Source organism: Mastigoproctus giganteus, chromosome 9, assembly GCF_048544385.1.
Source record: "Mastigoproctus giganteus isolate SK-2022 chromosome 9, ASM4854438v1, whole genome shotgun sequence".
Classification (NCBI taxonomy): domain Eukaryota; kingdom Metazoa; phylum Arthropoda; class Arachnida; order Uropygi; family Thelyphonidae; genus Mastigoproctus; species Mastigoproctus giganteus.
In genome coordinates this window covers 20,830,118-20,846,612 of record NC_143583.1, presented here as the reverse complement: position 1 = coordinate 20,846,612, position 16,495 = coordinate 20,830,118, and the positions used below count along the sequence as shown (strand labels likewise).

General features: G+C 37.0%; 1 protein-coding gene across 2 annotated transcripts in view; it reads left to right on the top strand.

Annotated features, from left to right (window-relative positions):
• The first annotated feature begins 1,585 nt into the window (after positions 1 to 1,585).
• LOC150080074 (V-type proton ATPase catalytic subunit A) overlaps positions 1,586 to 16,495 on the top strand; it is a 344,703-nt gene continuing 329,793 nt past the window's right edge. The window contains exon 1 of one of the 2 annotated variants that reach the window (XM_090381821.1): positions 1,586 to 1,647. The gene's annotated coding sequence lies outside the window, so the exon portion shown is untranslated. Of the gene's footprint in view, positions 1,648 to 1,914; positions 2,014 to 16,495 lie in introns of those variants that run through there. The other variant, XM_090381822.1, reaches the window with a different exon arrangement.

Below are 16,495 nucleotides of genomic sequence, written 5' to 3'. Positions count from 1 at the left end.
AGGCTTTTGATACTGTTGCACATGGATGACTGCTACACAGATTGGAGCAGTGAGACATTGGAGGCAAATTGCTGCTATGGATAAAGGGGTGGTTGAGGGGGAGAAGACAGAGAGTGGTAATCAATGGACACTGCTCATCGTGGACTAATGTTATTAGTGGAGTCCCTCAGGGCTCAGTGTTGGGTCCATTATTGTTTTCTGTATTTATAAGTGATATTGATGATGGTATATCAAGCTTAATGTCCAAGGTTTGCAGACGATACAAAGGTTGGCAGGGTTGTCAAGGACACTACTGACACTATGCTGCTGCAACAGGATCTGGAAAGGTTGAGCAGATGGGCTGAGAGGTGGCAAATGAAGTTTTAACATTGACAAATGTAAAGTACTACACATGGGAAACAGCAACCCCAGAGCAACGTATCAAATCTGTGGTACTACACTGACAATGGTAGAGAATGAAAGGGACTTGGGGGTGGTTGTGCAGGCAGATATGAAGTTCTCTGAGCAGTGCAGACGGGCTGCAAGAGTAGCTCATGGAGTATTGTCAATGATATACAGGAATTTTTCCAGCAGGGATAAGGAGGTGATTATTCCATTGTATAAGGCAATGGTCAGGCCACACCTAGAGTACTGTATACAGGTCTGGAGGCCTCATTTCAAGAAGGATGTAGAGCTGCTGGAACGAGTACAGAGAAGGGCAACAAGATTAGTGAATGGAACAAAGGGGTGCTCTTATGAAGAAAGGCTTAAGTTTTGCAAATTACAGTGTCTGGGGACTAGGCACCAGCGAGGTGATCTGATAGAGGTGTATAAAGCCTTGAATGGTTTAAGCATGCTCAATGCTGATGGGATTCTTCCTCTAGCTCAGAAAAATCACCTGAGAGGGCATAAATTCAAATTGAGGAAAGACAGATGTAGGATAGACGTGCGGAAATTTGCCTTTAGCCAGCGGGTGGTTGGTTGATGGAACAGACTTCCATCCCTTGTGGTGGAGGTTGATAGCCTAAATAAGTTTAAGGCTCAGCTGGACAGGTATTTTGAACGAACAGAGGGGTGAAGTGGAAGTGGCTTTTTTTTTTTTTTTTTTTTGGCTGATGCTGCATAAGCTTGCTTTCTTGCATGAAATGCCTCTACTATTGCTAATGCTAATGCTAAGATTCTTCCTATGAATTCTTCCCTTGAGAAAATTTTCTCCAATTTAAACCACCAACGAGGAAAAGTAGCAACACATATTATATATTTTTTTCAACCCCAGGGGCTCACATCTGGTGAGTATGGGCTCGGAAAATCTAGGGTCCTGAGCTAGGTATCGTCATTCTTCTCTTCTTGGTGATTCCTTTCTGCTTCTGACTCTCTCTCTCTCAGGATAACTCGGAAATTTTTTTTTTTTTTTTTTTTGGCCTGGTGCAGCATAAGCCTCAGGCTTCCTTGCACCATATGACTAATAATAATAATAATAATATGCGTGTAAGGATATTGGTTGCTGCTTGTTTTAAAATGGTTATGTTTAGATATACTTTCTCTCTCTCTCTCGTTTTTTTTTTTTTTTTTTGAATTGTGTATATTTTGAATATTTTAAAGCGCCGTCTGGGAAAAACTGGCGTGACTGAACTTATCACATGATTGTTGCCTGTTTAATTTAACGTGGTAAGTTTGGCTCTTTAAATGTTGTTAATAATGATTTATTTATGGGTTTTTGCGTCGGTATATACCAATTTGTGGTTTTTATTTTAATAACATAACCCAAAAGGTTTTGAGCTAGAGCGAAACTTGTTGTAGGAAGTTACTGTTTCTTGCCGGCTGAGCTATACGCCTACTGGAGCTGTCATCAGCGTGTTGAATAACCGCTAATGTGGCGAATAGTATATAAAGTTTGGCAAAATTGTTTCTTTTCTAGCTTGTTATGTTGCCTGGTTATTCATTAATATATATTTATTAGAATTTCAAAGCAAACTTCTAGAATTTTAATTGATATTAGTGTTTGGAAGCAGTGCTATAATACCTGTTATAAAGGTGCGTCATGATGTATTTAGATTTGTTTACTATAAAATATTTTGTTTACTCCAGAATGTTTATTTTATATATTTACATTATAGAACAGTAGCAAAACATCAGTGAAATTGGTTAGTGTCTGGGGGAGACGACTATCTCTTCAATCACATTTAGATCAGTGTATTATTATTATTATTTATTTACTTAATATTTTGGAGAAGGGAAACCTAATGGAAAAAGGCTTCCCTTTTTTTATATAAATTCTGGTCAGACAGTTTTTGAAATATATATTTTTTGTTGTATATCCTAATTAAGGATATCCTAATTAAGTGAGTCTAGAAAATCAACTTATTTTCATTTCTTCTTGAATCATGTCAGTTGACAGAACTACTTATTTAGAGAATGTTTTGAAAATAACATTGTATCTATCATGTTTGACATTAATTATTGAAATAATACTGCTGAAACTTGATAAAATTTCAAAAGGCACTAGTAGATTGCATGCTCATTTTAGGAAGGATGCCAGTCAGTTGGAATGGGGGAAGAGAAGCAAAATTAGTCAGGGGTGCAAAAGGGTACCCTTATCAAGAAAAAGTTTGTTCTTTAAATTAAGGCATTTTGAAACTAGGCACCTGTGAATGGACCTGATTGGCATGTTTAAGGCTCTAAATGGATTGAGTAAACTAAATGTTGATAGCATTCTTACTGTTTCTCAGATGACATACAAAAGGGAACAAATTTAAATGGGGAAAGAATATTGAATGTAGATTTGAGTAAATTTGTTTTTGGAGAGAATAACTGACTGTTGGAATAAACTCTCATTTGGAGTTATGGAAGTGGGTAATTTGTAGAATAAATTTAAATGTGATAGGAAAATTAAATTTTTTCCCCCCAATGCATCATTTTGCCCCCTACTAATACTGACATTAAATGAAAACTCATAGAAATGAAAGATGCAATATTAGGTCATTAGTACATATACAATATAAGATGTGCCAAGTAACATCCAAAAGTTTATAAAAATAGTAACTGTGGATGAGCTAAACCTCACTGCAAGTTTTTGTGTGACATGATGGTACACAGGATCAGTAAAGCTATTGAAATCTTTCTCTTGCTTCACTATACCCTTGTTATAGTTTGTGAGTAGAGAAGATTAAAACTGTTAGAAATAAACTAGCTTATTTTTTACCTGAAAGTCTTAGAATTTCTGCTTAGGTAAATAAGTGATTCTTATAACTATAAACCTTGAACATGTAGGCATAGACAAATTTCTTTCATTTCTTAGTAGGCAGCTGTGAAAAATGCTAATGATAGCAATGTTAACAATGCTTTAGCAATGCTAATGGTAGCAATGATAGCTTGATACCAATTGGTGAGAATGCAGAGGGCCAGTTTTCTCATTGCTGAAAAACTTGCATGATCTTGCACTATATTTTATGTGGCGTGGAGGATATATCAACATCTGAGATTTAATCGTCTAGTGGGTGCAAAAAAAAAAAAGCGCAGAAGGCATGCTGGTTTATTTATCAGTTTTTGGGATAAAAAGGCAAGCTATAGTTTAAAACAGAGTACCTTAAAAATTCATTCTTAATTCTTACATTTCAGATGCCCATAAAATCAGCAATCATTGTAAACTGATATTTATTTTATTTTTTTTTAGTTTGTGTTACTGTAGGTAATAATTATATAATTATACTTACAAGAGTGTGCAAAATTATCTTGTTGTGAGGATATGAAGGATGGACAAAGAGAGAGCACTACTGAGTTCAGCACTCTGTAGGGAAAAAAAAATCCAATATTTCAATAAGCTGTAGCAAGACTTTTGAAAAAATATTAACAATTACCAAAAAAAATTGCCAACAGATTTCATTGGACCACATCGTATCCAATCAAATTGGTCAGACGAGACTTCCACTTAACAAATTCATGCTGTCTGAACTATAACTGCAGTGTTGTCTAGATGATCCTGCAGTGCTTCTTTAACCAATGACTCCATTATTTTCACCAAAGAAGAAGTTAAATTAACAGGTCTGTAATTAATCGTGTCACCCTTTAATCCCTCTTTGTGAATTGGGGACACATTTGTACATCTCCAGTCCATGGGGACCTCCCCTGCATCTAAGGAAGCTTTCATAGTTATGGCTAAGGGTTTGCTTACTTCCTTTGCTGCCTCCTTTAATATAACTGGTCTCATCCACCCCAGGTGCCTTTATGTTAAATTTCAACAATTTCTCTTCCACTTTGTTCTCAGTTATTACAAAATCACTTTGGCTCCCTGCCGGAGTTTGATAAGCTTCTGGCATCCACTTCCCTACAGACATTCTTCATGTGTGAATGTAGATGCAAAATACTCATTCAGTTTGTTGGTTACCTCAGCAGATTCATCAACAATCAATATCAAGTGGACTAAACTGATTCATCCCCTTCCTTCTAGAGTTTACATAAGTTTACTTATGTAAACTCTAGAATATGGTTTCCCATTTAGAATTTGCTGTTGGTAATATCATCAGTTGACACACACAACATATATCAAATAATAAAATAAATTAAATTAGTAAAATAATAAAAATTAGGGGGCTTTGCCTACCCCCACACACGCTTTTCTATGTAAAATGTCAAGGTATACGGAGCAAGTCAAATCTTTTCTACATAAAAGATTTGATTCCTGTCAAAACACACTGATTGATATCTATCAGGAAATGACCTATGTAATTATTTACCTGTGCATTTGTAGTAACATAATTACCCTGCCCACTTGTACCACATGACCTGCATTCCTCTTTTCTCATTTCCTACCCCACCCCCACCATGTGGCATTCTCAAGGTGGAATAAATATCACTATGCAATTATTTATTTGCATTTACATAGGTTACTTAGGAAAAGGCCTTTTGCTTCAGGTTCCATAATGCATGAGGAATATTGTTGCATCTGGAAGAGCAGGACTAAAACATTTAACTAAAATATTTACAAACTATACAAATATTTAAAATATTTACAAATATACAAACTATATCGGATCCCTCATCAGCTTATATTACAATAGAACATCAAATGATGCCATAACGTTCACCAGCCTTGTACACGAGATTGGTGAACGTTATGAAGGCAGTTGTCTTTCAGTGCCATGAATGTTGGCATGCATCCGACGTACATACTCTACATTGTCAACAGCAAGTGTCTGATTCTGCTCAGTAACCATTTTTGTGTTCCTTCCATGTAACGTTCACCCACATAGAAGTATGATTGTTAATAGTTTAGTATTTTGTAAATATTTTAGTTTTTTGTAAATATTTGTATAGTTTTGTATTGTATAATAATAATAACATTGCACTAATACACTAACATTATAACGCACTAATTGAAATCTAATTAGGAAATGTCCTATGTAATTATTTACCTGTGCATTTGTAGTGACTTAATTGCACTGCCCTCTTCTCCCATTGGCTTGAATAAGTGATGTAATTGCCCCACCCTCTCATCCCATTGGCTCGAATAAATATCACTAGGAGGAAAACTTTTTTAATGTATAGAGAGAGATAACAAAAGCATTAAGAACAACAGATATTTCTTAAGATTTTCTTTTATTGCAAGATAAACTAAGAAAAGAAGCAACATAATTGAAATGAAAGTATAGTATATGTATAATTAGTATTACAAACTAGTAAAAGAAGAATTGTCTTAATATAAAAGTTGACATGCAAATAAATTTTTAATAAATTAAACTTACTTAAAGAAGAAATCCAATTTCGTTTGCACAGTTTTTATCTGAAATGCAACAGTTGTTTCTTTATTAATGTTGCAGGCCAACACACTATTATGTTCAATGCATTTCAGGCATGTGCTTATTCATTTTCATTTTTGGTAACAAAAACTTCATTTTGCTTGGTGGCCAGCAGCTCTTTTGGTGTTGGCATTGCTGAGGTGGCAATATCACCATCCACTTTAACAAACTCTCATTTGCCAAAAAAATCCATATGCTCCTTCAAACTCTCTCATCCCTCAGGCAGCACTGTTATCACATTCATCTGATGGGCTATTTTTCAATAATATTTTCTCCAAAGCCACTCTTTCTGAAGCAGCTGATTATTACATTTGATGCAGTAGTCTCAAGCAATAACAAGATTACAGATAGCATCCAAGACTGGCTACAAATTGCTCCCTCCTATGTTGCAGATCAAGTACCATACTGGGTAGACTCTATATGTTCCTTTGAAGTCTTAAATAAATGCCTTGATCCAGTGGCTGCATAAAATTGGTGGTATTGAAAGCAAAAAACAACAGCCGTATATTTGTCAACTTAAGAGTCCTAGCAGAACGTGCTGTGCAATGATCCAAAATCATCAAAATGTTCCTTTATTCATGTTCAAGAATGAAAAAATTTTGACCATAAGCCAAGAACTTCTATTGACCTCATAATCGCATGGAAGTTTGTTAACGTTTTTAAAACATCTCGACTTGGAAAAAATTTGCCAGTTATAAGTGGGCATGTTTTTTACTGCCATCTGCATTGCAGCATAACAGAACGATTCTCTGTTTGCTTGTTTTTCCATAAAACACAGCTTCACGACTTTTTGAACAGCATTGTTTTGTTTGGTAGCATATTATAAAAAATAAACCCATCTTGTCAAGATTAAAATATCTGTTTCTTCATATTTTTTTAAGAAATGACCTTGCCGAACATAACCAGTCTGTAGCCATTAGCCATTTCTTTGTCAACTGATCCAGACTTGCTGAAAACATTTCATGAAACCAAGTAATTTTTGTCCTTAAATTTTTGGAGCCAGCACTGCTGCATTTGAAGTTACTAATTCCATGCTGCTGAGCTAGATAATTAGCCTTTTCTTGCACAATTGGACCTGATATTGGCAAATTTGATGCACACATTTGTTGGTACCAGTGAAAGTTTTGTGTAAAGTCCAGGTAAAATAATGGAGTCACTGGTTAAAGATGCATTGCAGGATCATCTAGACAAGACTGCAGCAATAATTCAGACACAGCATGGGTTTGTTAAGGGAAAGTCTTGTCTGACAAATTTGATAGGATATTATGATGTGGTTACAAAGGAACTGGATGCAAAAAATAATTTTGATATCATATGTTTGGATTTCAGGAAAGCTTTTGACACTGTTGTGCATGGAAGACTATTGTACAAATTGGAGCAGAATGGTATGTCTAGAACATACCATTCTTCTTGTGAGGCCATTTAAAGTCATTGGTGTATTCGACTCTGGTAGCTGATGTGGAAGCTCTCTGCAATCAAATTGTGGCAGGTTGAGACAATACAAAACATGCCAGGAATTTGTCATCATCTTCGCGAAGGTGCCTCCATAGCCAGGTGGGAAGGAGCAGCAGTGCGTACCACATGCTTCTTGATTAGACCGGGGTTCGAGCCCGTCACCACCAAATACGGAGGATGCGGAAAGGTCAGAGAATGACCACCGCATATCCCGGAGCAATATGGCCTTAGTTGCTAATGCTCCTAAAAACCAAATAACAAACAAACAATCATCTTTGCGAGTCCATGAGACGTCGATGTGAGGCTTGTATTCAGGCTGAAGATGGACATTTTGAACGATTACTACAAGGTGATGTGAACAGTTGTGTCATAGACAGAACTTCAAAACTCGGAAAACAAGCATTTCCGGAACTATGTTGATATAAAATATTTTTATTGTCTACATGTAAGGAACTTATTCCTGAAGTTATGCCGTGTATTTTTGAGACATGCTGTATAAGAGAGAAGAGCAGGAGAAAGACTGAATGTTGCAGAATACCAGCATTAGTGGAGATGCTAGAAGACAGAACTGTCTATCATCGTCCATCATGAGTATTTAGAAATAAAACTGGTTACAAAATTGGGATGGAAAAAAAAAAAAATCAGCAATCCACAAGACAGAAGCTTGTTTAGAAGACTTTCATGGCAAATATGATCAAAAGCCTTAGAAATGCCAAGGGCAACAAAAGAATCCACTGCTCAAGGTGAACCAAATTTTTCCTGTGATGAGTAACATAAACCAGTATATCATCGGTGGATCAACACTAATGGAATCCATATCAGCAAACATTGATCAGATGGAAGACTTTGAAATAGTGAGTTGGTGGTTGATGAATTTCTTCATTACTTTTGGAAAGAATAGAGGTAAGTAAAATGGAACGATAATTGGAAGGGAAAGATTTCTTCTATTTTTAGCAATTGGCTGGATGTGAGCAAATTTCTGTGCAGATGGAAAAACATCAGTGGAATAAAAAAGTGTAAAAAAAGCAACACAGAACAAGAGTGATCACAGGTTTTGAGAAGAAATGAGGATAATTGCTATCAGGACTTGGAGCTTTCTACATTGATTGTTCATAATTCTTCTAACATGCTTCTGTCTGAAGACTATGGAAATCATTGAGCAGAGTGTGTATTTGGTATAATAAGAGTGTGATTTACCAAGGTTGTTAGAAAAGAAGTAGGATACTAGCAAGTCACCTTTATCTTTAGCTGAGTTTGCAATAGAACCATCAGGTTTTTAACAGAGTTGGCAGTACAGATGGGCAAAAGTTATAGCCAATAGCTCTGGCAGGAAACCAGAATGTTTGATTACAGTTTGGACAAGAAGTAAATTTTCTACTCTTAGCCTGTTCAAAATAGAGTTTGGGTTGAATAATCATGGGTTGAGTTTTAGTGTAGGCAGTGAATGAAGCAGTAGATTTGAACACAAGCATAATTACAATATGCACATTCTTATTTTGAGCAACCATAGTGTAGCGTTCTCCCAAGAAAATTTTTCCAGCCGGGTGGGGAAGTGTAATACTTCGCATAGTGCTGTTGGAATTAATATTGATCAAGATCAGTATACGGTACCATGAGAATCGCTTAAATTTTAGCCAGACGGTCAGTTAAATTCACTGGGCGGTGCACCCATTCAATAGGTTGTGGGGAGAACATTGTAGTACATATATTGGATAAGAGTTCAGATAGAGGAAAGTTTAGGTTGGAATGTGGAATAATCAGTTACTCTCTTATTATTTCATTTATCATTTCTTATTATTTCCTGAGAAAACATTAGTATCAGAAGATTTAAAACAGTAATCCAACCATGGAAAAGAATAGAAATCATGCAGATCATCCTATTTTTCATTACCATAATGCCAATCAACATGAGGCTAAGAATGGGCATGAAAGGGTGGGGCTCCATTCGAGAAGAGACCATCACCAATTTGTGATCAGAAGTACCTATAGGACCACTAAACACTGACTGCATACTTTGAAAGGTTTTTGATGAGGAAAATATCAAGAATTTGACAGAATCAGGTAGAGAGAGATTTTAAACCAGAGGAAATTCCAGATGAAGTCTCTGTCGAGAAATATCATGCAAACATATGCACAAGTACTACCTCTGAAGTTCAAGAAATTTGAAAATATTAGTGCAATGAAAAATGAGTAGTGGTTGAAACAACTGATAATTGAGTTGTTTCAAAGATTATTAAAAAAAGTTAGTGGGGCTTGACAGATTGCAAATGAACATCGAGATTGGAACTGAGACTATGTATATTTGTGTAATGAATGAGGAAGTTTTAGGGATTTTAGACCTTTTATAGATAAGTTTGACTGTTTGCAATGAATTCCATAGATAAATGATATTGGGATGGGAATGTGTGAATTAATGAAATTTTTGGATATGGTATACACATCAAGAATATATCCAGCTTCTTGAAATGATGTGGCTTCAATAATGCCTCCAAATACACACCATTTGGACTCTCTCTCTCCAGTCACTAACTGGTAGAGTGGAAGAGCTAGATAGTCCTCCCAGACCAGTGCCCAGTCTCCAGCCGCTGCAATTTGCAGCAGCTGGAGACTAGGCACCTGCACGGTGATCTGATTGAGGTGTATAAGGCCTTGAATGGGTTGAGCACACTGAATTCTGATGGGATTCTTCTACTTGTTCAGATTATGAACCTAAGGGGGCATAAATTGAAATTGAGGAAAGACAGATGTGGAATAATGTGCGGAAATTTGCCTTTAGCAATTAGCCAGCGGGTGATTAATTGCTGGAACAAACTTCCATCTGTCGTTGTGGAAGTTGATAGACTTAATAAATTTAAGGGAGGACCTGGACAAACATTTAGAGGAAATTGTTTTGTAATTTTTTTTTTTTTTTTTTTGGCTGATGCTGCATAAGCTCCATACACTTGCTTTCTTGCATCACATACCACTACTACTACCAATAGATTTGGTCTGTGGGACTATCTAGCTCTTCCACTCTTCAGCCTTATGTACCCTTAATGAAAGGAATATTAGATCTTGCTATTATACCCACTATAATCTGAAAAGACATCACTTAGACTGTGCCAGAGCTTTTTCTGGAAACCTAAACATGGGTTTCACCACTTTCTTGCTTATAAGGGCACAAAAGGTGATATAGTTGTACACGTTGGCACTAATGATATTAAGAGTAGGAGACTGGCAGAATTACTTAACAAGTAGAAGTCACTGTTGAAAAAAAGCTGTGAATTAGGGTTGAATTTGAAAGGGTCTGCAATTCTGCCCAGACACGATAGGAGGGAGTATATGTTGAGAGCCTTGTCAATCAATTCGGCCCTGGAAAGATTGTGCAAGGCTCAAGGGGCCTTGCACAATCTTTTTTTTTTTTTTTTTTTTTCAGAATTTTCAGGCAGAATTTTTTTCAGTCTGATCTGTACTTGTTAACAGAAGGGACTGCTTCTACAGGGATGGGATACACTTAAATAGAAAGGGTGCAAGAATATTTGCTGATGCTATCGAGGCAGTGTTAGGTGGGTAGGAAAACTGCTAGATTGGGGGGATACAAGGACTAATAGATTAACAGTAGCCACTGGCAGAGGTGAACGTGATTCTTGCACTGCTTCTATTTGAATGAGCAGAAGCCTGGAAAACAAGATGCAGGATATTTCAGAGACTGTTGGGATTCATTGTGGTACAAGTAAACATCGGTTGTGTTAGGGTAGCTAAGAAAAAGAACAGTTGCATGTATACTTGCGTGTACACCAATGCTAGGAGTTTGGTAAATAAATTTGATGAATTTCAGGTTTTTCTCAAAGCATCAAAGGCGGATATTGTTGGGATATCAGAGACGTGGTGTCACACAGATATAAGGAATGCAGAACTGGAATTTGGGGAGTACAACGTCTACAAAAAGGATAGACAGGATAGGAAGGGAGGAGGGGTTATGCTATTAGTTAAGAAACACATAAAATCCAAGGAAGTGAAGCCAGTCGACATCACTGGACAGTACAGTGTCGAGTCAGTTTGATGTGACAAAAGCATTGGGAGATCAAAATTGAGAGTCGGAGTGTGCTATAGGCCTAATGACTCTAATGAGTATAATAAGAAACTGTACAGGGAAATAGTGGGCCAGTAAATCAGTCTTATAATGGGGGATTTTAATTTCCCAGATAATGACTGGAATTTGTGGGTTGGTCACTCACACACTAGCAAGGCTTTTGTGGATTTATTGGATAATTGTTTTCGACATCAGCATGTTCGGGAGGCAATTAGAGGGAGTAATACTCTTGATTTGATTATCAGTAATGATTCTTCATGCATTAAGAATCTGCAGATAGAGGAACCACTAGGTGGCAGTGATCACAGTGTGCTGAAGTGGGATTTACTCAGAGGTAAAGGGAAGGGTTATTGCTTTCGTAAAGGCGACTACGATGGTCTGAGACAGTATTTAAATTCTATACAGTGGGACCAACTGATGATGTTACCAACAGCAAATTCAAAGAACTTATCTTGGAAGCTACTAGGCTTTACATACCAACTAAGAAATATTGTTCAAAGTTTAGGCCTAAATGGATGTCAGATGAACTAATGAGACATATGGCAGAGAAGAAAAATGCATGGGATACATATAAATTACCACGTGACACAGAAGCCTATGATAGATATAAGTTGATCTGTAACCAAGTTACAAAGAAGGTTAGGCAGGCGAAGGCAGATTACGAGAAATCTTTTGCTAGGGATGCAAAGAAAAACAGCAAAGAGTTCTTTACTTATGTAAACTCTAGAGGGAAGGGAATGAATCAGATTGGTCCACTTGATATCGATGGTTCAACTGTTGATGATCCTGCTCAGGTAGCTAACAAGCTAAATGAATATTTTGCATCGATATTCGCACATGAGGAATTATTCAGCGAGGGAAATGCCAGAGGTGTATTCAACTCTGACAGTAAGCTAGATAATCTTGTAATAATTGAGAGTAAAGTGGAGGAGAAATTGTTGAAGATAAAGACAAGAAAGGCACCTGGGGTGGATGGGATCTATCCAGTTATATTAAAGGAGGCAGCAGAGGAAGTAAGCAAACCCTTAGCCATAATTATGAGAGCTTCCTTGGACTCGGGGGAGGTACCCATAGACTGGAGATGTGCAATTGTGACCCCAATTCACAAAGGAGGATCAAAGGGCGACACAAGTAATTATAGACCTGTGAGTTTAACTTCTGTTCCAGGAAAATTAATGGGAAGAAAATATAATCTAGTTTAATTTACTAGGTTAGTGCTAACATGGCATAATACTGAAAAAAAAAAATTAAATATTGGTAAGCGATGCTGAGGGTATTCTAGCATTACAGCAGTTCACTAAAAAACTGAAACGTCTGAGAAGTTTAAGTAATTAAAGGCAGATTACACCCCACAGAGGTTTAAGTGCTCATTATTTCACCAATTTCCAAATTAAAGAAATTTGTAATATTACAGCTGCTACATTACTTAATAAATGTGGTAATTTCTTCATAGTAAATATATATTTGTATGTGTCTTTAGCACCAGTGACCTGGTATTAACAGCTGTTCTGTGTTACAACACATCTACCTAGTGCTGTTGGTTAGAACATTCCAGACTTTATTAAACTTGTTTTTCTTAATAGGAATATGTCTTTGGAATATTAATACTTCAGTTTTTTTTTATCATACTTAGGAAGGGGGGGGATAAAGTTGTTAAAGAGCGTACGAGTACTTGGTTGAGGAAGATAGTTTTTTATACGGATAGCCAATTATGCAAATATTTATGGGACTTGCTAGTTTTGTGTAACAGTGAATGTTGTTTGTGGAAAAACTGTTCTTTTCATTAACTTAAATCTTGATCTGATCGCAGTCTTTGATTTGAAACTGCAAATAACCTTCATTTATATAGGTTATTTGCATACCGAAATCTGCTCGTTTACTTAACGAAGGCGAATAAATTTCGATCGCTTGAGAGTATTTTTATTAATTTCATCCACAGTGAATTTAAAAATTAATAAGCAAATAATTCAGAGTACTAGTTTCCATAAGTCAATGCAAGGCACATAAATTATCCGAAACCATTTCGGATAATTTCTACTAAAAATTAACCATATATCATCATTCTTCTCTTTCTAGGTGATTCCTTTCGACTTCTGTCTCTCTCTCTCTCTCTCTCTCTCTCATAGTAACTCCGCAATTTTTTTTGGCTGGTGCAGCCATAAGCCTCAGGCTTCCTTGCGCCATATGGCTAATAATAATATTTGATGCCCTTCAAAATTTAAAAAAAAAAAAAAAAAAAAACTGCATTGGATATATCTGTACTAAAAACAAATTCTCTTGATATAATGGCTTTGTTTATAGTCTTAAAGATTTTTTTTTTTCTAATTTTAATACTGAAAATGAATGAACGAAATAAAGTTTACGTTGATTTTGATATTCATCCAATACCCATTCCAAAGTATTCGGCTACCTAGAAAAGTCGGAAAGCATTACTGTAGCCCAGAGGTTCCCAAACTTTCTCGGTTCACGTGTCCCAGTAATTTTTTTCACGGCACTCCTAGGCCAAAAGAAATACCAAAACACAGTGGTTTTCGACCTTTTAATATATATACCTATATAATATTTTTTTCTTTATATAGAGGTACTAAATAAAGGTCAATTATAGATCACCACAAAATTAGAAAGATACGGTACAATGGATACCGTACACCTTTTTATAGTGTTCGTGTCTAACGGCACCAGGGGTTTCCCCCATCTCCGCGTTGCTTTCATTGTAGGTGTGACAGTTCACTGTAAAGGCCAGAGATTTAAGTGTATGGATTTTGTAAGTGTAGTGTTGTGTATCGTTGTTCTAATGGCCATTTAGCCTCTAGACCCCTGCTGGGGCCCAATGTTGTCCACACCACACAGTTCTCTGTGGTCCACACTATGCCTCGTGGAGGCAGACCAGGTACACTAGTATTTAGATATTTACTCTGGCAGGTCCTGCGACCTAATTTCCTGAGATTTCAGTGGCTAGGACCTAAAAAAAAAATAATGCATTAGTAGAGGCATTTGATGCAAGAAAGCAAGCTTATGCAGCATCAGCCAAAAAAAAAAAAAAAAAAAAAAAACCACTTCCACTTCACCCCTCTGTTCGTTCAACAGAATTGCAGACACTTTCAAATTCAACCCTATTTCACGGCTTTTTTTTCAACAGTGACCTGTACTTGTTAAGCAATTCTGCCGGTCTCCTACTCTTGATATCATTAGTGCCAACGTGTACAACTATATCACCTTTTGTGCCCTTAAAAGATGATATCTGCTCTACAACGTCATCAACCTTTGCCCCTGGCAGACATACCCTGGTCCTGTTCCACCTATCCTTTTTACAAAGCATGTTCCCCATTTCCCTGACAATAGAGTCACAAACAACTAGTTCCTTTGGGACCAGCGCATTCTGCCTTGGGGGTTGCCGCTGTGTTTCACGATGACCAAGTGCAAGATCTGGCGTTGATGTGGACAGCTGAGAGCTTGATGGGCCCCTCACTTTAGTTCCTTCGAGGGCATCCACCCTGTCCTTCAAGCTCTCATATAGGCCCATAAGAACGCTGAGTTGTTCCCTGATTTCGATACACTCCTTGCATCGCGCACACACAAAGACATCCCCCATGGCAATATCATGTCCCGTACCTGAATGCTCCACAAACATCATGCAAGCTGTGCATTTTACAAGGCTGTGATTCAGAAGGCAACTGCCCCCCCCCCCTCAGTTCCCCTCTGAGCCACAGCACTTCCATTAGCTTGACCTTTTTGTTTTGCTGCTTTTGTCTGAGTCATGATTACTTTTAATTTAAATAAAATTTCAATTTCAGTTTATAACCCTAACTTATCTCCCAACACAGTTATAACGGGATATATATTTTTAGTGTCAAGTATTAACTATCTCCGAGTTCCCTTTATATAACTTCCGTATCAGTTATGTATTAATTAATTATGTTACGTTTGTAATCTAAGTCGGTATATGTATTTAGTTAAAAGTGCAATTTAAATGCCAACGAAGTTCAACAAGTTTAATAGATTTTACCGATCGCTGAAAATATTATAACCTATACTATGCTTAACGCTATCTAGTTTCGATATATAACGATCGTAAGACAAAGGCGGGAATTTACGAACGGTAATCTATGGACACTTAAGTATTAATTAACTTTCAAATCTCGCTGTCTCGATTCAGAATAAACTAACGATCCTTACTAGGTCTATAAGCTACTTACAAAAAATAATTTGATGTAAAAAATATTCAATAAGCGGCTAAATATGGCTAAAAAACTTCTCGTTCAGCGGAGTTGTAACTTGTAACACGTGGTTTTGATACCCTTACCGATACTTTTATGCAAATAAAAAAAATATTCTCGCTCGGAGAATATTTCAAATAAGTTTAGTGTTAACACAATTAAATTTAGTTGTTATTAAATATGTCAAGTTGTGGGGTATACGCTAGCGTATTAGGTAGAGTGGGGGAGACAGAAGGCTGGGGGGAAAAGACATATGGGGACGATAGAGAAGGCGACCCCAAATAATCATTGGGGCAGGCCTATGCCCCACCAGGCGAAGAGAGGAATGGCAAGGAGGGGATGGAAAAGACCGTCTCCTCCCCCTGCCGGAGGAGAGGGGAAGAGATAGGACCATGCAAGGGAGCATGGTTTGAGAGTCAAGATGGCCAGCAGCAAGCTGCAATTGGTCTTCAGTGGTATTGGTGTTCCCATTTGGGATATCACTCATGGGACCAGATCCCGTCCAGTTTAGTCAAGTCCGGTGGTTTGTCACTGTTGGTCAAGTCTTGTCCAGGTAATGGAGGTGTCAATTCCGGGATCCATATCAAGTGCAGTGATCAGGTTCTTTTAGGAGCGAGGGATAAAAAACCCACTGGCTTTTTATAATGAAATAAATATACAAATAAAAAAAAATAACTTTAAGTAACTTAAACCCAAATTACACGTAACTGGCCAAACAATATAATCTTTATAGTGTTTTGCTAATAGGAGGGAGGGAACGTAAAACCCTCGTCTCCCTTACTGGAAACAGTAATTCAGCTTACATGATGGTCATTTGCTTTTAGTATATATGAAGGATATTTTCCTTTATTAATTCAAAGGACATCGAAATGTAGATTCCTCAATTTTTGCTAAAAAAATTCAGGGAACATTTGGGCAATGCTTGCTGGACACCAGTTGAACAACATTTCACACAATGGTATACACCTGGCATTTCG